Source organism: Betta splendens, chromosome 7, assembly GCF_900634795.4.
Source record: "Betta splendens chromosome 7, fBetSpl5.4, whole genome shotgun sequence".
NCBI lineage: Eukaryota > Metazoa > Chordata > Actinopteri > Anabantiformes > Osphronemidae > Betta > Betta splendens.
In genome coordinates this window covers 16,098,211-16,123,464 of record NC_040887.2, presented here as the reverse complement: position 1 = coordinate 16,123,464, position 25,254 = coordinate 16,098,211, and the positions used below count along the sequence as shown (strand labels likewise).

The 25,254-nt window shown below is 40.5% G+C and overlaps 1 protein-coding gene and 26 non-coding genes across 27 annotated transcripts in view; 12 read left to right on the top strand and 15 right to left on the bottom strand.

Annotated features, from left to right (window-relative positions):
- LOC114858575 (acid-sensing ion channel 1A-like) overlaps positions 1-25,254 on the top strand; it is a 196,032-nt gene that overhangs the window by 67,058 nt on the left and 103,720 nt on the right. The gene's annotated exons all lie outside the window — the stretch shown is intronic.
- trnar-ucg (transfer RNA arginine (anticodon UCG)) lies at positions 86-158 on the bottom strand. The gene has a single exon. It is a non-coding gene; the product is annotated as a tRNA-Arg (tRNA).
- On the bottom strand, positions 1,439-1,511 carry trnar-ucg (transfer RNA arginine (anticodon UCG)). The gene has a single exon. It is a non-coding gene; the product is annotated as a tRNA-Arg (tRNA).
- On the top strand, positions 1,639-1,712 carry trnai-aau (transfer RNA isoleucine (anticodon AAU)). Its single transcript has one exon. It is a non-coding gene; the product is annotated as a tRNA-Ile (tRNA).
- On the top strand, positions 2,317-2,390 carry trnai-aau (transfer RNA isoleucine (anticodon AAU)). Its single transcript has one exon. It is a non-coding gene; the product is annotated as a tRNA-Ile (tRNA).
- trnar-ucg (transfer RNA arginine (anticodon UCG)) lies at positions 4,222-4,294 on the bottom strand. Its single transcript has one exon. It is a non-coding gene; the product is annotated as a tRNA-Arg (tRNA).
- trnar-ucg (transfer RNA arginine (anticodon UCG)) lies at positions 5,099-5,171 on the bottom strand. The gene has a single exon. It is a non-coding gene; the product is annotated as a tRNA-Arg (tRNA).
- trnar-ucg (transfer RNA arginine (anticodon UCG)) lies at positions 5,864-5,936 on the bottom strand. The gene has a single exon. It is a non-coding gene; the product is annotated as a tRNA-Arg (tRNA).
- trnar-ucg (transfer RNA arginine (anticodon UCG)) lies at positions 6,536-6,608 on the bottom strand. Its single transcript has one exon. It is a non-coding gene; the product is annotated as a tRNA-Arg (tRNA).
- Positions 7,416-7,489, top strand: trnai-aau (transfer RNA isoleucine (anticodon AAU)). Its single transcript has one exon. It is a non-coding gene; the product is annotated as a tRNA-Ile (tRNA).
- On the top strand, positions 8,094-8,167 carry trnai-aau (transfer RNA isoleucine (anticodon AAU)). The gene has a single exon. It is a non-coding gene; the product is annotated as a tRNA-Ile (tRNA).
- Positions 9,322-9,395, top strand: trnai-aau (transfer RNA isoleucine (anticodon AAU)). The gene has a single exon. It is a non-coding gene; the product is annotated as a tRNA-Ile (tRNA).
- On the bottom strand, positions 9,800-9,872 carry trnar-ucg (transfer RNA arginine (anticodon UCG)). Its single transcript has one exon. It is a non-coding gene; the product is annotated as a tRNA-Arg (tRNA).
- Positions 10,000-10,073, top strand: trnai-aau (transfer RNA isoleucine (anticodon AAU)). Its single transcript has one exon. It is a non-coding gene; the product is annotated as a tRNA-Ile (tRNA).
- trnai-aau (transfer RNA isoleucine (anticodon AAU)) lies at positions 11,559-11,632 on the top strand. The gene has a single exon. It is a non-coding gene; the product is annotated as a tRNA-Ile (tRNA).
- Positions 12,578-12,650, bottom strand: trnar-ucg (transfer RNA arginine (anticodon UCG)). The gene has a single exon. It is a non-coding gene; the product is annotated as a tRNA-Arg (tRNA).
- trnai-aau (transfer RNA isoleucine (anticodon AAU)) lies at positions 12,777-12,850 on the top strand. Its single transcript has one exon. It is a non-coding gene; the product is annotated as a tRNA-Ile (tRNA).
- Positions 13,454-13,526, bottom strand: trnar-ucg (transfer RNA arginine (anticodon UCG)). Its single transcript has one exon. It is a non-coding gene; the product is annotated as a tRNA-Arg (tRNA).
- trnar-ucg (transfer RNA arginine (anticodon UCG)) lies at positions 14,219-14,291 on the bottom strand. Its single transcript has one exon. It is a non-coding gene; the product is annotated as a tRNA-Arg (tRNA).
- On the bottom strand, positions 14,892-14,964 carry trnar-ucg (transfer RNA arginine (anticodon UCG)). The gene has a single exon. It is a non-coding gene; the product is annotated as a tRNA-Arg (tRNA).
- On the top strand, positions 17,325-17,398 carry trnai-aau (transfer RNA isoleucine (anticodon AAU)). Its single transcript has one exon. It is a non-coding gene; the product is annotated as a tRNA-Ile (tRNA).
- trnar-ucg (transfer RNA arginine (anticodon UCG)) lies at positions 18,678-18,750 on the bottom strand. Its single transcript has one exon. It is a non-coding gene; the product is annotated as a tRNA-Arg (tRNA).
- On the top strand, positions 20,465-20,538 carry trnai-aau (transfer RNA isoleucine (anticodon AAU)). The gene has a single exon. It is a non-coding gene; the product is annotated as a tRNA-Ile (tRNA).
- trnar-ucg (transfer RNA arginine (anticodon UCG)) lies at positions 21,809-21,881 on the bottom strand. The gene has a single exon. It is a non-coding gene; the product is annotated as a tRNA-Arg (tRNA).
- On the bottom strand, positions 23,348-23,420 carry trnar-ucg (transfer RNA arginine (anticodon UCG)). Its single transcript has one exon. It is a non-coding gene; the product is annotated as a tRNA-Arg (tRNA).
- Positions 23,546-23,619, top strand: trnai-aau (transfer RNA isoleucine (anticodon AAU)). Its single transcript has one exon. It is a non-coding gene; the product is annotated as a tRNA-Ile (tRNA).
- Positions 24,693-24,765, bottom strand: trnar-ucg (transfer RNA arginine (anticodon UCG)). Its single transcript has one exon. It is a non-coding gene; the product is annotated as a tRNA-Arg (tRNA).

Here is a 25,254-nt window from a genome sequence, read left to right as displayed (position 1 = left end):
TCAATGATACTAACAATAATTAAACATACTGGGACAGTGATTTCATACAAAGAGAAACAACATCTGTTGAGTTCAATGAGACTGCTAACCACGAAGGGACTTGAACCCTTAATCTTCTGATCCGAAGTCAGACGCCTTATCCATTAGGCCACGTGGTCACGAAAGGCACCCTTCTCAGTGAACTGGGGGACTAGATCTTTCGTGGTACTCTTGATGGATAAGCCTTTTTTATGCATTTAGGCACTGTTTTATTGTTTCAAAAGCAACATATATATAATCAAAATGTGGCCGGTTAGCTCAGCTGGTTAGAGCGTGGTCCTAATAACGCCAAGGCCATGGGTTCAACCCCCATACTGGCCATCTACTGTTGCAAGTGAGCATTTGTTTTGCCAGCAATGATGAGCCGTGTTGTTTGTCGGTGCTCAGGCTGTAAGATAGGTCTGCTTTAGATCATCAGAAGACAGACATCTGCTTGTGGCATTTCTGGAACATAGATCAGCTGGAATCAGGCAGAAAATGTTTCACAATAGCTGTAGGTAATTTATTTGCTTAAATCTGATGTTGTGATCCTAACATTAGGGAGAGGTGTCTGATTTGAGGTTGAGAAACGGTTTTGAAACCAAACCTCTACAAAAATCTTGTCCAACAAATGATTCATAATAATGGCAACACCCTGATAGTCAATGATACTAAGAATAATTGAACATACTGGGACAGTGATTTCATACAAAGAGAAACAACATCTGTTGAGTTCAATAAGACTGCTAACTGCGAAGGGACTTGAACCCTTATTCTTCTAATCCGAAGTCAGATGCCTTATCCATTTGGCCACGTGGTCACAAAAAGCACCCTTCTCAGTGAACTGGGGGACTAGATCTTTCGTGGTACTCTTGATGGATAAGCCTTTTTTATGCATTTAGGCACTTTTTATTGTTTTAAAAGCAACATATGTATGATCAAAATTTGGCCGGTTAGCTCAGCTGGTTAGACTGTGGTGCTAATAAGGCCATGGGTTCAACCCCCATACTGGCCATCTACTGTTGCTAATGCACATTTGTTTTGCCAGCAATGATGAGCCGTGTTGTTTGTCGGTGCTCAGGCTGTAAGATAGGTCTGCTTTAGATCATCAGAAGACAGACATCTGCTTGTGGCATTTATGGAATATAGATCAGCTGGAATCAGGCAGAAAATGTTTCACAACAGCTGTAGGCAATTTATTTGCTTAAATCTGATGTTGTGATCCTAACATTAGGGAGAGGTGTCTGATTTGAGGTTGAGAAACGGTTTTGAAACCAAACCTCTACAAAAATCTTGTCCAACAAATGATTCATAATAATGGCAACACCCTGATAGTCAATGATACTAACAATAATTAAACATACTGGGACAGTGATTTCATACAAAGAGAAACAACATCTGTTGAGTTCAATGAGACTGCTAACCACGAAGGGACTTGAACCCTTAATCTTCTGATCCGAAGTCAGACGCCTTATCCATTAGGCCACGTGGTCACGAAAGGCACCCTTCTCAGTGAACTGGGGGACTAGATCTTTCGTGGTACTCTTGATGGATAAGCCTTTTTTATGCATTTAGGAACTGTTTATTGTTTCAAAAGCAACATATATATAATCAAAATGTGGCCGGTTAGCTCAGCTGGTTAGAGCGTGGTGCTAATAACGCCAAGGCCATGGGTTCAACCCCCATACTGGCCATCTACTGTTGCAAGTGAGCATTTGTTTTGCCAGCAATGATGAGCCGTGTTGTTTGTCGGTGCTCAGGCTGTAAGATAGGTCTGCTTTAGATCATCAGAAGACAGACATCTGCTTGTGGCATTTCTGGATTATAGATCAGCTGGAATCAGGCAGAAAATGTTTCACAACAGCTGTAGGCAATTTATTTGCTTAAATCTGATGTTGTGATCCTAACATTAGGGAGAGGTGTCTGATTTGAGGTTGAGAAACGGTTTTGAAACCAAACCTCTACAAAAATCTTGTCCAACAAATGATTCATAATAATGGCAACACCCTGATAGTCAATGATACTAAGAATAATTGAATATACTGGGACAGTGATTTCATACAAAGAGAATTAACATCTGTTGAGTTCAATAAGACTGCTAACCACGAATGGACTTGAACCCTTAATATTCTGATCTGAAGTCAGACGCCTTATCCATTAGGCCATGTGGTCACGAAAAGCACCCTTCTCAGTGAACTGGGGGAGTAGATCTTTTGTGGTACTCTTGATGGATAACCCTTTTTTATGCATTTAGGAACTGTTCATTGTTTCAAAAGCAACATAAATATAATCAAACGTGGCCGGTTAGCTCAGCTGGTTAGAGTGTGGTGCTAATAACGCCAAGGCCATGGGTTCAACCCCCATACTGGCCATCTACTCGCAAACGCACATTTGTTTTGCCAGCAATGATGAGCCGTGTTGTTTGTCGATGCTCGGGCTGTAAGATAGGTCTTCTTTAGATCATTAGAAGACAGACATCTGCTTTTGGCATTTCTAGAATATAGATCAACTCGAATCAGGTAGAAAATTTTTCACAACAGCTCTAGACAATTTTTTGCTTAATTTACTCTTTACTATTGCAAGCACATATTTCTTTTACCAGCAATGATGAGATCTGTTGTTTCTTGATGTTCGGGGTGTAAGATAGGTCTGCTTTAGATCATCAGAAGACAGACATCTGCTTGTGGCATTTATGGAATATAGATCAGCTGGAATCAGGTAGAAAATGTTTCACAACAGCTGCTAGGCAATTTATTTGCTTAAATCTGATGTTGTGATCCTAACATTAGGGAGAGGTGTCTGATTTGAGGTTGAGAAACGGTTTTGAAACCAAACCTCTACAAAAATCTTGTCCAACAAATGATTCATAATAATGGCAACACCCTGATAGTCAATGATACTAAGAATAATTGAAACATACTGGGACAGTGATTTTCATACAAAGAGAAAAAACATCTGTTGAGTTCAATAAGACTGCTAACCACGAATGGACTTGAACCCTTAATATTCTGATCTGAAGTCAGACGCCTTATCCATTAGGCCACGTGGTCACGAAAAGCCCCCTTCTCAGTGAACTGGGGGAGTAGATCTTTTTGTGGTACTCTTGATGGATAAGCCTTTTTTATGCATTTAGGCACTTTTGTATGTTTTAAAAGCAACATATGTATGATCAAATGTGGCCGGGTAGCTCAGCTGGTTAGAGTGTGGTGCTAATAACGCCAAGGCCATGGGTTCAACCCCCATACTGGCCATCTACTGTTGCAAATGCACATTTGTTTTGCCAGCAATGATGAGCCGTGTTGTTTGTCGGTGCTCAGGCTGTAAGATAGGTCTGCTTTAGATCATCAGAAGACAGACATCTGCTTGTGGCATTTGATGCCTTATCCATTTGGCCACGTGGTCACCAAAGGCACCCTTCTCAGTGTGAACTGGGGGAGTAGATCTTTGTGGTACTCTTGATGGATAACCCTTTTTTATGCATTTAGGAACTGTTCATTGTTTCAAAAGCAACATAAATATAATCAAACGTGGCCGGTTAGTTAAGCTGGTTAGAGCGTGGTGCTAATAACGCCAAGGCCATGGGTTCAACCCCCATACTGGCCATCTACTCGCAAACGCACATTTGTTTTGCCAGCAATGATGAGCCGTGTTGTTTGTCGATGCTCGGGCTGTAAGATAGGTCTTCTTTAGATCATTAGAAGACAGACATCTGCTTTTGGCATTTCTAGAATATAGATCAACTCGAATCAGGTAGAAAATTTTTCACAACAGCTCTAGACAATTTTTGCTTAATTTACTCTTTACTATTGCAAGCACATATTTCTTTTGCCAGCAATGATGAGATCTGTTGTTTCTTGATGTTCGGGGTGTAAGATAGGTCTGCTTTAGATCATCAGAAGACAGACATCTGCTTGTGGCATTTCTGGAATATAGATCAGCTGGAATCAGGCAGAAATGTTTCACAACAGCTGTAGGCAATTTATTTGCTTAAATCTGATGTTGTGATCCTAACATTAGGGAGAGGTGTCTGATTTGAGGTTGAGAAACGGTTTTGAAACCAAACCTCTCCAAAAATCTTGTTCAACAAATGATTCATAATAATGGCAACACCCTGATAGTCAATGATACTAAGAATAATTAAACATACTGGGACAGTGATTTCATACAAAGAGAAACAACATCTGTTGCGTTCAATGAGACTGCTAACCACGAAGGGACTTGAACCCTTAATCTTCTGATCCGAAGTCAGACGCCTTATCCATTAGGCCACGTGGTCACGAAAGGCACCCTTCTCAGTGAACTGGGGGACTAGATCTTTCGTGGTACTCTTGATGGATAAGCCTTTTTTATGCATTTAGGCACTGTTTATTGTTTCAAAAGCAACATATATATGATCAATACGTGTCCTGTTAGCTCAGCTGGTTAGAGCGTGGTGCTAATAACGCCAAGGCCATGGGTTCAACCCCCATATTGGCCATCTACTGTTGCAAACGCACATTTGTTTTGCCAGCAATGATGAGCCGTGTTGTTTGTCGATGCTCGGGCTGTAAGATAGGTCTTCTTTAGATCATTAGAAGACAGACATCTGCTTTTGGCATTTCTAGAATATAGATCAACTCGAATCAGGTAGAAAATTTTTCACAACAGCTCTAGACAATTTTTTGCTTAATTTACTCTTTACTATTGCAAGCACATATTTCTTTTGCCAGCAATGATGAGATCTGTTGTTTCTTGATGTTCGGGGTGTAAGATAGGTCTGCTTTAGATCATCAGAAGACAGACATCTGCTTGTGGCATTTCTGGAATATAGATCAGCTGGAATCAGGCAGAAATGTTTCACAACAGCTGTAGGCAATTTATTTGCTTAAATCTGATGTTGTGATCCTAACATTAGGGAGAGGTGTCTGATTTGAGGTTGAGAAACGGTTTTGAAACCAAACCTCTCCAAAAATCTTGTTCAACAAATGATTCATAATAATGGCAACACCCTGATAGTCAATGATACTATAAATAATTAAACATACTGGGACAGTGATTTCATACAAAGAGAAACAACATCTGTTGAGTTCAATGAGACTGCTAACCACGAAGGGACTTGAACCCTTAATCTTCTGATCCGAAGTCAGACGCCTTATCCATTAGGCCACATGGTCACGAAAGGCACCCTTCTCAGTGAACTGGGGGACTAGATCTTTTCGTGGTACTCTTGATGGATAAGCCTTTTTTATGCATTTAGGCACTGTTTATTGTTTCAAAAGCAACATTTGTTTTGCCAGCAATGATGAGCCGTGTTGTTTGTCGATGCTCGGGCTGTAAGATAGGTCTTCTTTAGATCATTAGAAGACAGACATCTGCTTTTGGCATTTCTAGAATATAGATCAACTCGAATCAGGTAGAAAATTTTCACAACAGCTCTAGACAATTTTTTGCTTAATTTACTCTTTACTATTGCAAGCACATATTTCTTTTGCCAGCAATGATGAGATCTGTTGTTTCTTGATGTTCGGGGTGTAAGATAGGTCTGCTTTAGATCATCAGAAGACAGACATCTGCTTGTGGCATTTCTGGAATATAGATCAGCTGGAATCAGGCAGAAATGTTTCACAACAGCTGTAGGCAATTTATTTGCTTAAATCTGATGTTGTAATCCTAACATTAGGGAGAGGTGTCTGATTTGAGGTTGAGAAACGGTTTTGAAACCAAACCTCTCCAAAAATCTTGTTCAACAAATGATTCATAATAATGGCAACACCCTGATAGTCAATGATACTAAGAATAATTAAACATACTGGGACAGTGATTTCATACAAAGAGAAACAACATCTGTTGAGTTCAATGAGACTGCTAACCACGAAGGGACTTGAACCCTTAATCTTCTGATCCGAAGTCAGACGCCTTATCCATTTGGCCACGTGGTCACAAAAAGCACCCTTCTCAGTGAACTGGGGGACTAGATCTTTCGTGGTACTCTTGATGGATAAGCCTTTTTTATGCATTTAGGCACTTTTTATTGTTTTAAAAGCAACACATGTATGATCAAAATTCTGCCGGTTAGCTCAGCTGGTTAGACTGTGGTGCTAATAAGGCCATGGGTTCAACCCCCATACTGGCCATCTACTGTTGCTAATGCACATTTGTTTTGCCAGCAATGATGAGCCGTGTTGTTTTTTGATGTTCGGGGTGTAAGATAGGTCTCCTTTAGATCATCAGAAGACAGACATCTGCTTGTGGCATTTCTGGAATATAGATCAGCTGGAATCGGGCAGAAATGTTTCACAACAGCTGTAGGCAATTTATTTTCTTAAATCTGATGTTGTGATCCTAACATTATGGAGAGGTGTCTGATTTGAGGTTGAGAAACGGTTTTGAAACCAAACCTCTACAAAAATCTTGTCCAACAAATGATTCATAATAATGGCAACACCCTGATAGTCAATGATACTAAGAATAATTAAACATACTGGGACAGTGATTTCATACAAAGAGAAACAACATCTGTTGAGTTCAATGAGACTGCTAACCACGAAGGGACTTGAACCCGTTATCTTCTGATCCGAAGTCAGACGCCTTATCCATTAGGCCACGTGGTCACGAAAGGCACCCTTCTCAGTGAACTGGGGGACTAGATCTTTCGTGGTACTCTTGATGGATAAGCCTTTTTTATGCAATTAGGCACTGTTTATTGTTTTCAAAAGCAACATATATATAATCAAAATGTGGCCGGTTAGCTAAGCTGGTTAGAGCGTGGTGCTAATAACGCCAAGGCCATGGGTTCAACCCCCATACTGGCCATCTACTGTTGCAAATGCGCATTTGTTTTGCCAGCAATGATGAGCCGTGGTGTTTGTCGGTGCTCAGGCTGTAAGATAGGTCTGCTTTAGATCATCAGAAGACAGACATCTGCTTGTGGCATTTCTGGAATATAGATCAGCTGGAATCAGGCAGAAAATGTTTCACAACAGCTGTAGGCAATTTATTTGCTTAAATCTGATGTTGTGATCCTAACATTAGGGAGAGGTGTCTGATTTGAGGTTGAGAAACGGTTTTGAAACCAAACCTCTACAAAAATCTTGTCCAACAAATGATTCATAATAATGGCAAAACCCTGATAGTCAATGATACTAAGAATAATTGAACATACTGGGACAGTGATTTCATACAAAGAGAAACAACATCTGTTGAGTTCAATGAGACTGCTAACCACGAAGGGACTTGAACCGTTAATCTTCTGATCCGAAGTCAGACGCCTTATCCATTAGGCCACGTGGTCACGAAAGGCACCCTTCTCAGTGAACTGGGGGACTAGATCTTTCGTGGTACTCTTGATGGATAAGCCTTTTTTATGCATTTAGGCACTGTTTATTGTTTCAAAAGCAACATATATATGATCAATACGTGGCCTGTTAGCTCAGCTGGTTAGAGCGTGGTGCTAATAACGCCAAGGCCATGGGTTCAACCCCCATACTGGCCATCTACTGTTGCAAACGCACATTTGTTTTGCCAGCAATGATGAGCCGTGTTGTTTGTCGGTGCTCAGGCTGTAAGATAGGTCTGCTTTAGATCATCAGAAGACAGACATCTGCTTGTGGCATTTATGGAATATAGATCAGCTGGAATCAGGCAGAAAATGTTTCACAACAGCTGTAGGCAATTTATTTGCTTAAATCTGATGTTGTGATCCTAACATTAGGGAGAGGTGTCTGATTTGAGGTTGAGAAACGGTTTTGAAACCAAACCTCTACAAAAATCTTGTCCAACAAATGATTCATAATAATGGCAACACCCTGATAGTCAATGATACTAAGAATAATTGAATATACTGGGACAGTGATTTCATACAAAGAGAATTAACATCTGTTGAGTTCAATAAGACTGCTAACCACGAATGGACTTGAACCCTTAATATTCTGATCTGAAGTCAGACGCCTTATCCATTAGGCCATGTGGTCACGAAAAGCACCCTTCTCAGTGAACTGGGGGAGTAGATCTTTTGTGGTACTCTTGATGGATAACCCTTTTTTATGCATTTAGGAACTGTTCATTGTTTCAAAAGCAACATAAATATAATCAAACGTGGCCGGTTAGCTCAGCTGGTTAGAGTGTGGTGCTAATAACGCCAAGGCCATGGGTTCAACCCCCATACTGGCCATCTACTCGCAAACGCACATTTGTTTTGCCAACAATGATGAGCCGTGTTGTTTGTCGATGCTCGGGCTGTAAGATAGGTCTTCTTTAGATCATTAGAAGACAGACATCTGCTTTTGGCATTTCTAGAATATAGATCAACTCGAATCAGGTAGAAAATTTTTCACAACAGCTCTAGACAATTTTTGCTTAATTTACTCTTTACTATTGCAAGCACATATTTCTTTTGCCAGCAATGATGAGATCTGTTGTTTCTTGATGTTCGGGGTGTAAGATAGGTCTGCTTTAGATCATCAGAAGACAGACATCTGCTTGTGGCATTTCTGGAATATAGATCAGCTGGAATCAGGCAGAAAATGTTTCACAACAGCTCTAGGCAATTTTATTTGCTTAAATCTGATGTTGTGATCCTAACATTAGGGGAGAGGTGTCTGATTTTGAGGTTGAGAAACGGTTTTGAAACCAAACCTCTACAAAAATCTTGTCCAACAAATGATTCATAATAATGGCAACACCCTGATAGTCAATGATACTAAGAATAATTAAACATACTGGGACAGTGATTTCATACAAAGAGAAACAACATCTGTTGAGTTCAATAAGACTGCTAACCACGAATGGACTTGAACCCTTAATATTCTGATCTGAAGTCAGACGCCTTATCCATTAGGCCACGTGGTCACGAAAAGCACCCTTCTCAGTGAACTGGGGGAGTAGATCTTTTGTGGTACTCTTGATGGATAAGCCTTTTTTATGCATTTAGGCACTTTTTATTGTTTTAAAAGCAACATATGTATGATCAAATGTGGCCGGTTAGCTCAGCTGGTTAGAGAGTGGTGCTAATAACGCCAAGGCCATGGGTTTCAACCCCCATACTGGCCATCTACTGTTGCAATGCACATTTGTTTTGCCAGCAATGATGAGCCGTGTTGTTTGTCGGTGCTCAGGCTGTAAGATAGGTCTGCTTTAGATCATCAGAAGACAGACATCTGCTTGTGGCATTTGATGCCTTATCCATTTGGCCACGTGGTCACCAAAGGCACCCTTCTCAGTGAACTGGGGGAGTAGATCTTTTGTGGTACTCTTGATGGATAACCCTTTTTTATGCATTTAGGAACTGTTCATTGTTTCAAAAGCAACATAAATATAATCAAACGTGGCCGGTTAGCTCAGCTGGTTAGAGCGTGGTGCTAATAACGCCAAGGCCATGGGTTCAACCCCCATACTGGCCATCTACTGTTGCTAATGCACATTTGTTTTGCCAGCAATGATGAGCCGTGTTGTTTTTTGATGTTCGGGGTGTAAGATAGGTCTCCTTTAGATCATCAGAAGACAGACATCTGCTTGTGGCATTTCTGGAATATAGATCAGCTGGAATCGGGCAGAAATGTTTCACAACAGCTGTAGGCAATTTATTTTCTTAAATCTGATGTTGTGATCCTAACATTATGGAGAGGTGTCTGATTTGAGGTTGAGAAACGGTTTTGAAACCAAACCTCTACAAAAATCTTGTCCAACAAATGATTCATAATAATGGCAACACCCTGATAGTCAATGATACTAAGAATAATTAAACATACTGGGACAGTGATTTCATACAAAGAGAAACAACATCTGTTGAGTTCAATGAGACTGCTAACCACGAAGGGACTTGAACCCTTAATCTTCTGATCCGAAGTCAGACGCCTTATCCATTAGGCCACGTGGTCACGAAAGGCACCCTTCTCAGTGAACTGGGGGACTAGATCTTTCGTGGTACTCTTGATGGATAAGCCTTTTTTATGCATTTAGGCACTGTTTATTGTTTCAAAAGCAACATATATATAATCAAAATGTGGCCGGTTAGCTCAGCTGGTTAGAGCGTGGTGCTAATAACGCCAAGGCCATGGGTTCAACCCCCATACTGGCCATCTACTGTTGCAAGTGCGCATGTTGTTTTTGCCAGCAATGATGAGCCGTGTTGTTTGTCGGTGCTCAGGCTGTAAGATAGGTCTGCTTTAGATCATCAGAAGACAGACATCTGCTTGTGGCATTTCTGGAATTATAGATCAGCTGGAATCAGGCAGAAAATGTTTCACAACAGCTGTAGGCAATTTATTTGCTTAAATCTGATGTTGTGATCCTAACATTAGGGAGAGGTGTCTGATTTGAGGTTGAGAAACGGTTTTGAAACCAAATCTCTACAAAAATCTTGTCCAACAAATGATTCATAATAATGGCAACACCCTGATAGTCAATGATACTAAGAATAATTGAATATACTGGGACAGTGATTTCATACAAAGAGAATCAACATCTGTTGAGTTCAATAAGACTGCTAACCACGAATGGACTTGAACCCTTAATATTCTGATCTGAAGTCAGACGCCTTATCCATTAGGCCATGTGGTCACGAAAAGCACCCTTCTCAGTGAACTGGGGGAGTAGATCTTTTGTGGTACTCTTGATGGATAACCCTTTTTTATGCATTTAGGAACTGTTCATTGTTTCAAAAGCAACATAAATATAATCAAACGTGGCCGGTTAGCTCAGCTGGTTAGAGCGTGGTGCTAATAAGGCCAAGGCCATGGGTTCAACCCCCATACTGGCCATCTACTCGCAAACGCACATTTGTTTTGCCAGCAATGATGAGCCGTGTTGTTTGTCGATGCTCGGCCTGTAAGATAGGTCTTCTTTAGATCATTAGAAGACAGACATCTGCTTTTGGCATTTCTAGAATATAGATCAACTCGAATCAGGTAGAAAATTTTTCACAACAGCTCTAGACAATTTTTTGCTTAATTTACTCTTTACTATTGCAAGCACATATTTCTTTTGCCAGCAATGATGAGATCTGTTGTTTCTTGATGTTCGGGGTGTAAGATAGGTCTGCTTTAGATCATCAGAAGACAGACATCTGCTTGTGGCATTTCTGGAATATAGATCAGCTGGAATCAGGCTAGAAAATGTTTCACAACAGCTGTAGGCAATTTTTTTTGCTTAAATCTGATGTTGTGATCCTAACATTAGGGAGAGGTGTCTGATTTGAGGTTGAGAAACTGGTTTTGAAACCAAACCTCTACAAAAATCTTGTCCACCAAATGATTCATCATAATGGCAACACCCTGATAGTCAATGATACTAAGAATAATTGAACATACTGGGACAGTGTTTTCATACAAAGAGAAAAAACATCTGTTGAGTTCAATAAGACTGCTAACCACGAATGGACTTGAACCCTTAATATTCTGATCTGAAGTCAGACGCCTTATCCATTAGGCCACGTGGTCACGAAAAGCACCCTTCTCAGTGAACTGGGGGAGTAGATCTTTTGTGGTACTCTTGATGGATAAGCCTTTTTTATGCATTTAGGCACTTTTTATTGTTTTAAAAGCAACATATGTATGATCAAATGTGGCCGGTTAGCTCAGCTGGTTAGAGTGTGGTGCTAATAACGCCAAGGCCATGGGTTCAACCCCCATACTGGCCATCTACTGTTGCAAATGCACATTTGTTTGTTGCCAGCAATGATGAGCCGTGTGTTTGTCGGTGCAGGCGGTAAGATAGGTCTGCTTTAGATCATCAGAAGACAGAATCTGCTTGTGGCATTTGATGCTTATCCATTTGGCACGTGGTCACCAAAGGCACCCTTCTCAGTGAACTGGGGGAGTAGATCTTTTGTGGTACTCTTGATGGATAACCCTTTTTTATGCATTTAGGAACTGTTCATTGTTTCAAAAGCAACATAAATTAATCAAACGTGGCCGGTTAGCACAGTGGTTAGAGCGTGGTGCTAATAACGCCAAGGCCATGGGTTCAACCCCCATACTGGCCATCTACTCGCAAACGCACATTTGTTTTGCCAGCATGATGAGCCGTGTTGTTTGTCGATGCTCGGGCTGTAAGATAGGTCTGCTTTAGATCATTAGAAGACAGACATCTGCTTTTGGCATTTCTAGAATATAGATCAACTCGAATCAGGTAGAAAATTTTTCACAACAGCTCTAGACAATTTTTTGCTTAATTTACTCTTTACTATTGCAAGCACATATTTCTTTTGCCAGCAATGATGAGATCTGTTGTTTCTTGATGTTCGGGGTGTAAGATAGGTCTGCTTTAGATCATCAGAAGACAGACATCTGCTTGTGGCATTTCTGGAATATAGATCAGCTGGAATCAGGCAGAAATGTTTCACAACAGCTGTAGGCAATTTATTTGCTTAAATCTGATGTTGTGATCCTAACATTAGGGAGAGGTGTCTGATTTGAGGTTGAGAAACGGTTTTGAAACCAAACCTCTACAAAAATCTTGTTCAACAAATAATTCATAATAATGGCAACACCCTGATAGTCAATGATACTAAGAATAATTAAACATACTGGGACAGTGATTTCATACAAAGAGAAACAACATCTGTTGAGTTCAATGAGACTGCTAACCACGAAGGGACTTGAACCCTTAATCTTCTGATCCGAAGTCTGACGCCTTATCCATTAGGCCACGTGGTCACGAAAGGCACCCTTCTCAGTGAACTGGGGGAGTAGATCTTTTGTGGTACTCTTGATGGATAAGCCTTTTTTATGCATTTAGGCACTTTTTATTGTTTTAAAAGCAACATATGTATGATCAAATGTGGCCGGTTAGCTCAGCTGGTTAGAGTGTGGTGCTAATAACGCCAAGGCCATGGGTTCAACCCCCATACTGGCCATCTACTGTTGCAAATGCACATTTGTTTTGCCAGCAATGATGAGCCGTGTTGTTTGTCGGTGCTCAGGCTGTAAGATAGGTCTTCTTTAGATCATTAGAAGACAGACATCTGCTTTTGGCATTTCTAGAATATAGATCAACTCGAATCAGGTAGAAAATTTTTCACAACAGCTCTAGACAATTTTTTGCTTAATTTACTCTTTACTATTGCAAGCACATATTTCTTTTGCCAGCAATGATGAGATCTGTTGTTTGTTGATGTTCGGGGTGTAAGATAGGTCTGCTTTAGATCATCAGAAGACAGACATCTGCTTGTGGCATTTCTGGAATATAGATCAGCTGGAATCAGGCAGAAATGTTTCACAACAGCTGTAGGCAATTTATTTGCTTAAATCTGATGTTGTGATCCTAACATTAGGGAGAGGTGTCTGATTTGAGGTTGAGAAACGGTTTTGAAACCAAACCTCTCCAAAAATCTTGTTCAACAAATGATTCATAATAATGGCAACACCCTGATAGTCAATGATACTATAAATAATTAAACATACTGGGACAGTGATTTCATACAAAGAGAAACAACATCTGTTGAGTTCAATGAGACTGCTAACCACGAAGGGACTTGAACCCTTAATCTTCTGATCCGAAGTCAGACGCCTTATCCATTAGGCCACATGGTCACGAAAGGCACCCTTCTCAGTGAACTGGGGGACTAGATCTTTCGTGGTACTCTTGATGGATAAGCCTTTTTTATGCATTTAGGCACTGTTTATTGTTTCAAAAGCAACATTTGTTTTGCCAGCAATGATGAGCCGTGTTGTTTGTCGATGCTCGGGCTGTAAGATAGGTCTTCTTTAGATCATTAGAAGACAGACATCTGCTTTTGGCATTTCTAGAATATAGATCAACTCGAATCAGGTAGAAAATTTTTCACAACAGCTCTAGACAATTTTTTGCTTAATTTACTCTTTACTATTGCAAGCACATATTTCTTTTGCCAGCAATGATGAGATCTGTTGTTTCTTGATGTTCGGGGTGTAAGATAGGTCTGCTTTAGATCATCAGAAGACAGACATCTGCTTGTGGCATTTCTGGAATATAGATCAGCTGGAATCAGGCAGAAATGTTTCACAACAGCTGTAGGCAATTTATTTGCTTAAATCTGATGTTGTAATCCTAACATTAGGGAGAGGTGTCTGATTTGAGGTTGAGAAACGGTTTTGAAACCAAACCTCTCCAAAAATCTTGTTCAACAAATGATTCATAATAATGGCAACACCCTGATAGTCAATGATACTAAGAATAATTAAACATACTGGGACAGTGATTTCATACAAAGAGAAACAACATCTGTTGAGTTCAATGAGACTGCTAACCACGAAGGGACTTGAACCCTTAATCTTCTGATCCGAAGTCAGACGCCTTATCCATTTGGCCACGTGGTCACAAAAAGCACCCTTCTCAGTGAACTGGGGGACTAGATCTTTCGTGGTACTCTTGATGGATAAGCCTTTTTTATGCATTTAGGCACTTTTTATTGTTTTAAAAGCAACACATGTATGATCAAAATTCTGCCGGTTAGCTCAGCTGGTTAGACTGTGGTGCTAATAAGGCCATGGGTTCAACCCCCATACTGGCCATCTACTGTTGCTAATGCACATTTGTTTTGCCAGCAATGATGAGCCGTGTTGTTTGTCGGTGCTCAGGCTGTAAGATAGGTCTGCTTTAGATCATCAGAAGACAGACATCTGCTTGTGGCATTTCTGGAACATAGATCAGCTGGAATCAGGCAGAAAATGTTTCACAATAGCTGTAGGTAATTTATTTGCTTAAATCTGATGTTGTGATCCTAACATTAGGGAGAGGTGTCTGATTTGAGGTTGAGAAACGGTTTTGAAACCAAACCTCTACAAAAATCTTGTCCAACAAATGATTCATAATAATGGCAACACCCTGATAGTCAATGATACTAAGAATAATTGAACATACTGGGACAGTGATTTCATACAAAGAGAAACAACATCTGTTGAGTTCAATGAGACTGCTAACCACGAAGGGACTTGAACCCTTGATCTTCTGATCCGAAGTCAGACGCCTTATCCATTTGGCCACGTGGTCACCAAAGGCACCCTTCTCAGTGAACTGGGGGACTAGATCTTTCGTGGTACTCTTGATGGATAAGCCTTTTTTATGCATTTAGGCACTTTTTATTGTTTTAAAAGCAACATATGTATGATCAAATGTGGCCGGTTAGCTCAGCTGGTTAGAGTGTGGTGCTAATAAGGCCAAGGCCATGGGTTCAACCCCCATACTGGCCATCTACTGTTGCAAATGCGCATTTGTTTTGCCAGCAATGATGAGCCGTGGTGTTTGTCGGTGCTCAGGCTGTAAGATAGGTCTGCTTTAGATCATCAGAAGACAGACATCTGCTTGTGGCATTTCTGGAATATAGATCAGCTGGAATCAGGCAGAAATGTTTCACAACAGCTGTAGGCAATTTATTTGCTTAAATCTGATGTTGTGATCCTAACATTAGGGAGAGGTGTCTGATTTGAGGTTGAGAAACGGTTTTGAAACCAAACCTCTACAAAAATCTTGTCCAACAAATGATTCATAATAATGGCAAATCCCTGATAGTCAATGATACTAAGAATAATTGAATATACTGGGACAGTGATTTCATACAAAGAGAATCAACATCTGTTGAGTTCAATAAGACTGCTAACCACGAATGGACTTGAACCCTTAATATTCTGATCTGAAGTCAGACGCCTTATCCATTAGGCCATGTGGTCACGAAAAGCACCCTTCTCAGTGAACTGGGGGAGTAGATCTTTTGTGGTACTCTTGATGGATAACCCTTTTTTATGCATTTAGGCACTTTTCATTGTTTTAAAAGCAACATATATATGATCAATACGTGTCCGGTTAGCTCAGCTGGTTAGAGCGTGGTGCTAATAACGCCAAGGCCATGGGTTCAACCCCCATACTGGCCATCTACTGTTGCAAACGCACATTTGTTTTGCCAGCAATGATGAGCCGTGTTGTTTGTCGATGCTCGGGCTGTAAGATAGGTCTTCTTTAGATCATCAGAAGACAGACATCTGCTTGTGGCATTTCTAGAATATAGATCAACTCGAATCAGGTAGACAATTTTTCACAACAGCTCTAGACAATTTTTTGCTTAATTTACTCTTTACCATTGCAAGCACATATTTCTTTTGCCAGCAATGATGAGATCTGTTGTTTTTTGATGTTCGGGGTGTAAGATAGGTCTCCTTTAGATCATCAGAAGACAGACATCTGCTTGTGGCATTTCTGGAATATAGATCAGCTGGAATCGGGCAGAAATGTTTCACAACAGCTGTAGGCAATTTTATTTTCTTAAATCTGATGTTGTGATCCTAACATTATGGAGAGGTGTCTGATTTGAGGTTGAGAAACGGTTTTGAAACCAAACCTCTACAAAAATCTTGTTCAACAAATGATTCATAATAATGGCAACACCCTGATAGTCAATGATACTAAGAATAATTAAACATACTGGGACAGTGATTTCATACAAAGAGAAACAACATCTGTTGAGTTCAATGAGACTGCTAACCACGAAGGGACTTGAACCGTTAATCTTCTGATCCGACGTCAGACGCCTTATCCATTAGGCCACGTGGTCACGAAAGGCACCCTTCTCAGTGAACTGGGGGACTAGATCTTTCGTGGTACTCTTGATGGATAAGCCTTTTTTATGCATTTAGGCACTGTTTATTGTTTCAAAAGCAACATATATATAATCAAAATGTGGCCGGTTAGCTAAGCTGGTTAGAGCGTGGTGCTAATAACGCCAAGGCCATGGGTTCAACCCCCATACTGGCCATCTACTGTTGCAAGTGCGCATTTGTTTTGCCAGCAATGATGAGCCGTGGTGTTTGTCGGTGCTCAGGCTGTAAGATAGGTCTGCTTTAGATCATCAGAAGACAGACATCTGCTTGTGGCATTTCTGGAATATAGATCAGCTGGAATCAGGCAGAAAATGTTTCACAACAGCTGTAGGCAATTTATTTGCTTAAATCTGATGTTGTGATCCTAACATTAGGGAGAGGTGTCTGATTTGAGGTTGAGAAACGGTTTTGAAACCAAATCTCTACAAAAATCTTGTCCAACAAATGATTCATAATAATGGCAACACCCTGATAGTCAATGATACTAAGAATAATTGAATATACTGGGACAGTGATTTCATACAAAGAGAATCAACATCTGTTGAGTTCAATAAGACTGCTAACCACGAATGGACTTGAACCCTTAATATTCTGATCTGAAGTCAGACGCCTTATCCATTAGGCCATGTGGTCACGAAAAGCACCCTTCTCAGTGAACTGGGGGAGTAGATCTTTTGTGGTACTCTTGATGGATAACCCTTTTTTATGCATTTAGGAACTGTTCATTGTTTCAAAAGCAACATAAATATAATCAAACGTGGCCGGTTAGCTCAGCTGGTTAGAGCGTGGTGCTAATAACGCCAAGGCCATGGGTTCAACCCCCATACTGGCCATCTACTCGCAAACGCACATTTGTTTTGCCAGCAATGATGAGCCGTGTTGTTTGTCAATGCTCGGGCCTGTAAGATAGGTCTTCTTTAGATCATTAGAAGACAGACATCTGCTTTTGGCATTTCTAGAATATAGATCAACTCGAATCAGGTAGACAATTTTTCACAACAGCTCTAGACAATTTTTTGCTTAATTTACTCTTTACTATTGCAAGCACATATTTCTTTTGCCAGCAATGATGAGATCTGTTGTTTTCTTGATGTTCGGGGTGTAAGATAGGTCTGCCTTTAGATCATCAGAAGACAGACATCTGCTTGTGGCATTTCTGGAATATAGATCAGCTGGAATCAGGCAGAAAATGTTTCACAACAGCTGTAGGCAATTTATTTTCTTAAATCTGATGTTGTGATCCTAACATTATGGAGAGGTATCTGATTTGAGGTTGAGAAACGGTTTTGAAACCAAACCTCTACAAAAATCTTGTCCAACAAATGATTCATAATAATGGCAAAACCCTGATAGTCAATGATACTAAGAATAATTGAACATACTGGGACAGTGATTTCATACAAAGAGAAAAACATCTGTTGAGTTCAATAAGACTGCTAACCACGAAGGGACTTGAACCCCTAATCTTCTGATCGAAGTCAGACGCCTTATCCATTAGGCCACGTGGTCACGAAAAGCACCCTTCTCAGTGAACTGGGGGACGTAGATCTTTCGTGGTACTCTTGATGGATAAGCCCTTTTTTATGCATTTAGGCACTTGTTCATTGTTTTAAAAGCAACACATGTATGATCAAATTCTGCCGGTTAGCTCAGCTGGTTAGACTGTGGTGCTAATAAGGCCATGGGTTCAACCCCCATACTGGCCATCTACTGTTGCTAATGCACATTTTGTTTTGCCAGCAATGATGAGCCGTGTTGTTTGTCGGTGCTCAGGCTGTAAGATAGGTCTGCTTTAGATCATCAGAAGACAGACATCTGCTTGTGGCATTTCTGGAACATAGATCAGCTGGAATCAGGCAGAAAATGTTTCACATAGCTGTAGGTAATTTATTTGCTTAAATCTGATGTTGTGATCCTAACATTAGGGAGAGGTGTCTGATTTGAGGTTGAGAAACGGTTTTGAAACCAAACCTCTACAAAAATCTTGTCCAACAAATGATTCATAATAATGGCAACACCCTGATAGTCAATGATACTAAGAATAATTGAAAATACTGGGACAGTGATTTCATTACAAAGAGAAACAACATCTGTTGAGTTCAATGAGACTGCTAACCACGAAGGGACTTGAACCCTTAATCTTCTGATCCGAAGTCAGACGCCTTATCCATTAGGCCACGTGGTCACGAAAGGCACCCTTCTCAGTGAACTGGGGGACTAGATCTTTCGTGGTACTCTTGATGGATAAGCCTTTTTTATGCATTTAGGCACTGTTTATTGTTTTAAAAGCAACATATGTATGATCAAATGTGGCCTGTTAGCTCAGCTGGTTAGAGCTGTGGTTGCTAATAACGCCAAGGCCATGGGTTCAACCCCCATACTGGCCATCTACTGTTGCAAATGCGCATTTGTTTTGCCAGCAATGATGAGCCGTGGTGTTTGTCGGTGCTCAGGCTGTAAGATAGGTCTGCTTTAGATCATCAGAAGACAGACATCTGCTTGTGGCATTTCTGGAATATAGATCAGCTGGAATCAGGCAGAAAATGTTTCACAACAGCTGTAGGCAATTTATTTGCTTAAATCTGATGTTGTGATCCTAACATTAGGGAGAGGTGTCTGATTTGAGGTTGAGAAACGGTTTTGAAACCAAACCTCTACAAAAATCTTGTCCAACAAATGATTCATAATAATGGCAAATCCCTGATAGTCAATGATACTAAGAATAATTGAATATACTGGGACAGTGATTTCATACAAAGAGAATCAACATCTGTTGAGTTTCAATAAGACTTGCTAACCACGAATGGACTTGAACCCTTAATATTCTGATCTGAAGTCAGACGCCTTATCCATTAGGCCATGTGGTCACGAAAAGCACCCTTCTCAGTGAACTGGGGGAGTAGATTCTTTTGTGGTACTCTTGATGGATAAGCCCTTTTTTATGCATTTAGGCACTTTTTCCTTGTTTTTAAAAGCAACATATATATGATCAATACGTGTCCGGTTAGCCTCAGCTGGTAGATCGTGGTGCTAATAACGCCAAGGCCATGGGTTCAACCCCCATACTGGCCATCTACTGTTGCAAACGCACATTTGTTTTGCCAGCATGATGAGCCGTGTTGTTTTGTCGGATGCTCAGGCTGTAAGATAGGTCTGCTTTAGATCATTAGAAGACAGACATCTGCTTTTGGGCATTTCTAGAATATAGATCAACTCGAATCAGAGTAGAACAATTTTTTCCACAACAGCTCAGACAATTTTTTTGCTTAATTTACTCTTTACTATTGCAAGCACCTATTTCTTTTGCCAGCAATGATGAGATCTGTTGTTTTGTGATTGTTCGGGGTGTTCCCTGTAAGATAGGTCTGCTTTAGATCATCAGAAGACAGAACATCTGCTTGTGGCATTTCTGGAATATAGATCAGGCTGGAATCAGGCAGGAAATGTTTTCACAAACAGCTGTAGGCAATTTATTTGCTTAAATCTGATGTTGTGATCCTAACATTATGGGAGAGGTGTCTGATTTGAGGTTGAGAAAAACGGCTTTTGAAACCCAAACCTCTACAAAAATCTTGTCAACAAATGATCATATAATGGCAACACACTGATAGTCAATGATACTAAGAATAATTAAACATACTGGGACAGTGATTTCATACAAAGAGAAAACAACATCTGTTGAGTCAATGAGACTGCTAACCACGAAGGGACTTGAACCGTTAATCTTCTGATCCGACGTCAGACGCCTTATCCATTAGGCACCCGTGGTCACGAAAGGCACCCTTATCAGTGAACTGGGGGACTAGATCTTTCGTGGTACTCTTGACTGGATAAGCCTTTTTATGCATTATTTAGACACTGTTTATTGTTTCAAAGCAACATATATATAATCAAAATGTGGCCGGTTAGCTCAGCTGGTTAGAGCGTGGTGCTAATAACGCCAAGGCCATGGGTTCAACCCCCATACTGGCCATCTACTGTTTGCAAATGCGCATTCGTTTTGCCGAGCATGATGAGCCGTGGTGTTGTCGGTGCTCAGGCTGTAAGAAGGTCTGCCTTAGATCATCAGAAGACAGGACATCTGCTTGTGGCATTTCTGGAATATAGATCAGCTGGAATCAGGCAGAAAATGTTTCACAACAGCTGTAGGCAATTTATTGCTTAAATCTGATGTTGTGATTCCTAACATTAGGAGAGGTGTCTGATTGAGGTTGAGAAACGGTTTTGAAACCAAACCTCTACAAAAAATCTTGTCCAACAATGATTCATAATAATGGCAACACCCTGATAGTCAATGATACTAAGAATAATGAATATACTGGGACAGTGATTTCATACAAAGAGAATCACATCTGTTGAGTTCAATAAGACTGCTAACCACGAATGGACTTGAACCCTTATTCTGATCTGAAGTCAGACGCCTTATCATTAGGCCATGTGGTCACGAAAAAGCACCCTTCTCCGTGAACTGGGGAGTAGATCTTTTGTGGTACTCTTGATGGATAACCCTTTTTTATGCATTAGGAACTGTTCATTGTTTCAAAAGCAACATAAATATAATCAAACGTGGCCGTTAGCTCAGCTGGTTAGAGCGTGGTGCTAATAACGCCAAGGCCATGGGTTCAACCCCCATACTGGCCATCTACTCGCAAACGCACATTTGTTTTGCCAGCAATGATGAGCCGTGTTGTTTGTCAATGCTCGGGCTGTAAGATAGGTCTTCTTTAGATCATTAGAAGACAGACATCTGCTTTTGTGGCATTTCTAGAATATAGATCAACTCGAATCAGGTAGACAATTTTTCACAACAGCTCTAGACAATTTTTTGCTTAATTTACTCTTTACCATTGCAAGCACATATTTCTTTTGCCAGCATGATGAGATCTGTTGTTTTTTGATGTTCGGGGTGTAAGATAGGTCTCTTTAGATCATCAGAAGACAGACATCTGCTTGTGGCATTTCTGGAATATAGATCAGCTGGAATCAGGCAGAAAATGTTTCACAACAGCTGTAGGCAATTTATTTGCTTAAATCTGATGTTGTGATCCTAACATTATGGAGAGGTGTCTGATTTGAGGTTGAGAAACGGTTTTGAAACCAAACCTCTCCAAAAATCTTGTTCAACAAATGATTCATAATAATGGCAACACCCTGATAGTCAATGATACTATAAATAATTAAACATACTGGGACAGTGATTTCATACAAAGAGAAACAACATCTGTTGAGTTCAATGAGACTGCTAACCACGAAGGGACTTGAACCCTTAATCTTCTGATCCGAAGTCAGCCGCCTTATCCATTTGGCCACGTGGTCACCAAAGGCACCCTTCTCAGTGAACTGGGGGACTAGATCTTTCGTGGTACTCTTGATGGATAAGCCTTTTTTGCATTTAGGCACTTTTTATTGTTTAAAAGCAACATATGTATGATAAAATGTGGCCGGTTAGCTCAGCTGGTTAGAGTGGTGCTAATAACGCCAAGGCCATGGGTTCAACCCCCATACTGGCCATCTACTGTTGCAATGCACATTTGTTTTGCCAGCAATGATGAGCCGTGTTGTTTGTCGGTGCTCAGGCTGTAAGATAGGTCTGCTTTAGATCATCAGAAGACAGACATCTGCTTGTGGCATTTCTGGAACATAGATCAGCTGGAATCAGGCAGAAAATGTTTCACAATAGCTGTAGGTAATTTATTTGCTTAAATCTGATGTTGTGATCCTAACATTAGGGAGAGGTGTCTGATTTGAGGTTGAGAAACGGTTTTGAAACCAAACCTCTACAAAAATCTTGTCCAACAAATGATTCATAATAATGGCAACACCCTGATAGTCAATGATACTAAGAATAATTGAACATACTGGGACAGTGATTTCATACAAAGAGAAACAACATCTGTTGAGTTCAATAAGACTGCTAACTGCGAAGGGACTTGAACCCTTATTCTTCTAATCCGAAGTCAGATGCCTTATCCATTTGGCCACGTGGTCACAAAAAGCACCCTTCTCAGTGAACTGGGGGACTAGATCTTTCGTGGTACTCTTGATGGATAAGCCTTTTTTATGCATTTAGGCACTTTTTATTGTTTCAAAAGCAACATAAATATAATCAAACGTGGCCGGTTAGCTCAGCTGGTTAGAGAGTGGTGCTAATAACGCCAAGGCCATGGGTTCAACCCCCATACTGGCCATCTACTCGCAAACGCACATTTGTTTTGCCAGCAATGATGAGCCGTGTTGTTTGTCGATGCTCGGGCTGTAAGATAGGTCTTCTTTAGATCATTAGAAGACAGACATCTGCTTTGGCATTTCTAGATATATAGAAACTCGAGGTAGACAATTTTTCACAACAGCTCTAGACAATTTTTTGCTTAATTTACTCTTTACCATTGCAAGCACATATTTCTTTTGCCAGCAATGATGAGATCTGTTGTTTTTTGATGTTCGGGGTGTAAGATAGGTCTCCTTTAGATCATCAGAAGACAGACATCTGCTTGTGGCATTTCTGGAATATAGATCAGCTGGAATCAGGCAGAAAATGTTTCACAACAGCTGTAGGCAATTTATTTTCTTAAATCTGATGTTGTGATCCTAACATTATGGAGAGGTGTCTGATTTGAGGTTGAGAAACGGTTTTGAAACCAAACCTCTACAAAAATCTTGTCCAACAAATGATTCATATAATGGCAAACCCTGATAGTCAATGATACTAAGAATAATTGAACATACTGGGACAGTGATTTCATACAAAAAGAAACAACATCTGTTGAGTTCAATGAGACTGCTAACCACGAAGGGACTTGAACCCTTAATCTTCTGATCCGAAGTCAGACGCCTTATCCATTTGGCCACGTGGTCACCAAAGGCCCCTTCTCAGTGAACTGGGGGACTAGATCTTTCGTGGTACTCTTGATGGATAAGCCTTTTTTATGCATTTAGGCACTTTTTATTGTTTTAAAAGCAACATATGTATGATAAAATGTGGCCGGTTAGCTCAGCTGGTTAGAGTGTGGTGCTAATAACGCCAAGGCCATGGGTTCAACCCCCATACTGGCCATCTACTGTTGCAATGCACATTTGTTTTGCCAGCAATGATGAGCCGTGTTGTTTGTCGGTGCTCAGGCTGTAAGATAGGTCTGCTTTAGATCATCAGAAGACAGACATCTGCTTGTGGCATTTCTGGAACATAGATCAGCTGGAATCAGGCAGAAAATGTTTCACAATAGCTGTAGGTAATTTATTTGCTTAAATCTGATGTTGTGATCCTAACATTAGGGAGAGGTGTCTGATTTGAGGTTGAGAAACGGTTTTGAAACCAAACCTCTAAAAATCTTGTCCAACAAATGATTCATAATAATGGCAACACCCTGATAGTCAATGATACTAAGAATAATTGAACATACTGGGACAGTGATTTCATACAAAGAGAAACAACATCTGTTGAGTTCAATAAGACTGCTAACTGCGAAGGGACTTGAACCCTTATTCTTCTAATCCGAAGTCAGATGCCTTATCCATTTGGCCACGTGGTCACAAAAAGCACCCTTCTCAGTGAACTGGGGGACTAGATCTTTCGTGGTACTCTTGATGGATAAGCCTTTTTTATGCATTTAGGCACTTTTTATTGTTTTAAAAGCAACATATGTATGATCAAAATTTGGCCGGTTAGCTCAGCTGGTTAGACTGTGGTGCTAATAAGGCCATGGGTTCAACCCCCATACTGGCCATCTACTGTTGCTAATGCACATTTGTTTTGCCAGCAATGATGAGCCGTGTTTTGTCGGTGCTCAGGCTGTAAGATAGGTCTGCTTTAGATCATCAGAAGACAGACATCTGCTTGTGGCATTTATGGAATATAGATCAGCTGGAATCAGGCAGAAAATGTTTCACAACAGCTGTAGGCAATTTATTTGCTTAAATCTGATGTTGTGATCCTAACATTAGGGAGAGGTGTCTGATTTGAGGTTGAGAAACGGTTTTGAAACCAAACCTCTACAAAAATCTTGTCCAACAAATGATTCATAATAATGGCAACACCCTGATAGTCAATGATACTAAGAATAATTAAACATACTGGGACAGTGATTTCATACAAAGAGAAACAACATCTGTTGAGTTCAATGAGACTTCTAACCACGAAGGGACTTGAACCCTTAATCTTCTGATCCGAAGTCAGACGCCTTATCCATTAGGCCACGTGGTCACAAAAGGCACCCTTCTCAGTGAACTGGGGGACTAGATCTTTCGTGGTACTCTTGATGGATAAGCCTTTTTTATGCATTTAGGCACTTTTTATTGTTTTAAAAGCAACATATGTATGATCAAAATTTGGCCGGTTAGCTCAGCTGGTTAGACTGTGGTGCTAATAAGGCCATGGGTTCAACCCCCATACTGGCCATCTACTGTTGCTAATGCACATTTGTTTTGCCAGCAATGATGAGCCGTGTTGTTTGTCGGTGCTCAGGCTGTAAGATAGGTCTGCTTTAGATCATCAGAAGACAGACATCTGCTTTTGGCATTTCTGGATTATAGATCAGCTGGAATCAGGCAGAAAATGTTTCACAACAGCTGTAGGCAATTTATTTGCTTAAATCTGATGTTGTGATCCTAACATTAGGGAGAGGTGTCTGATTTGAGGTTGAGAAACGGTTTTGAAACCAAACCTCTACAAAAATCTTGTTCAACAAATGAT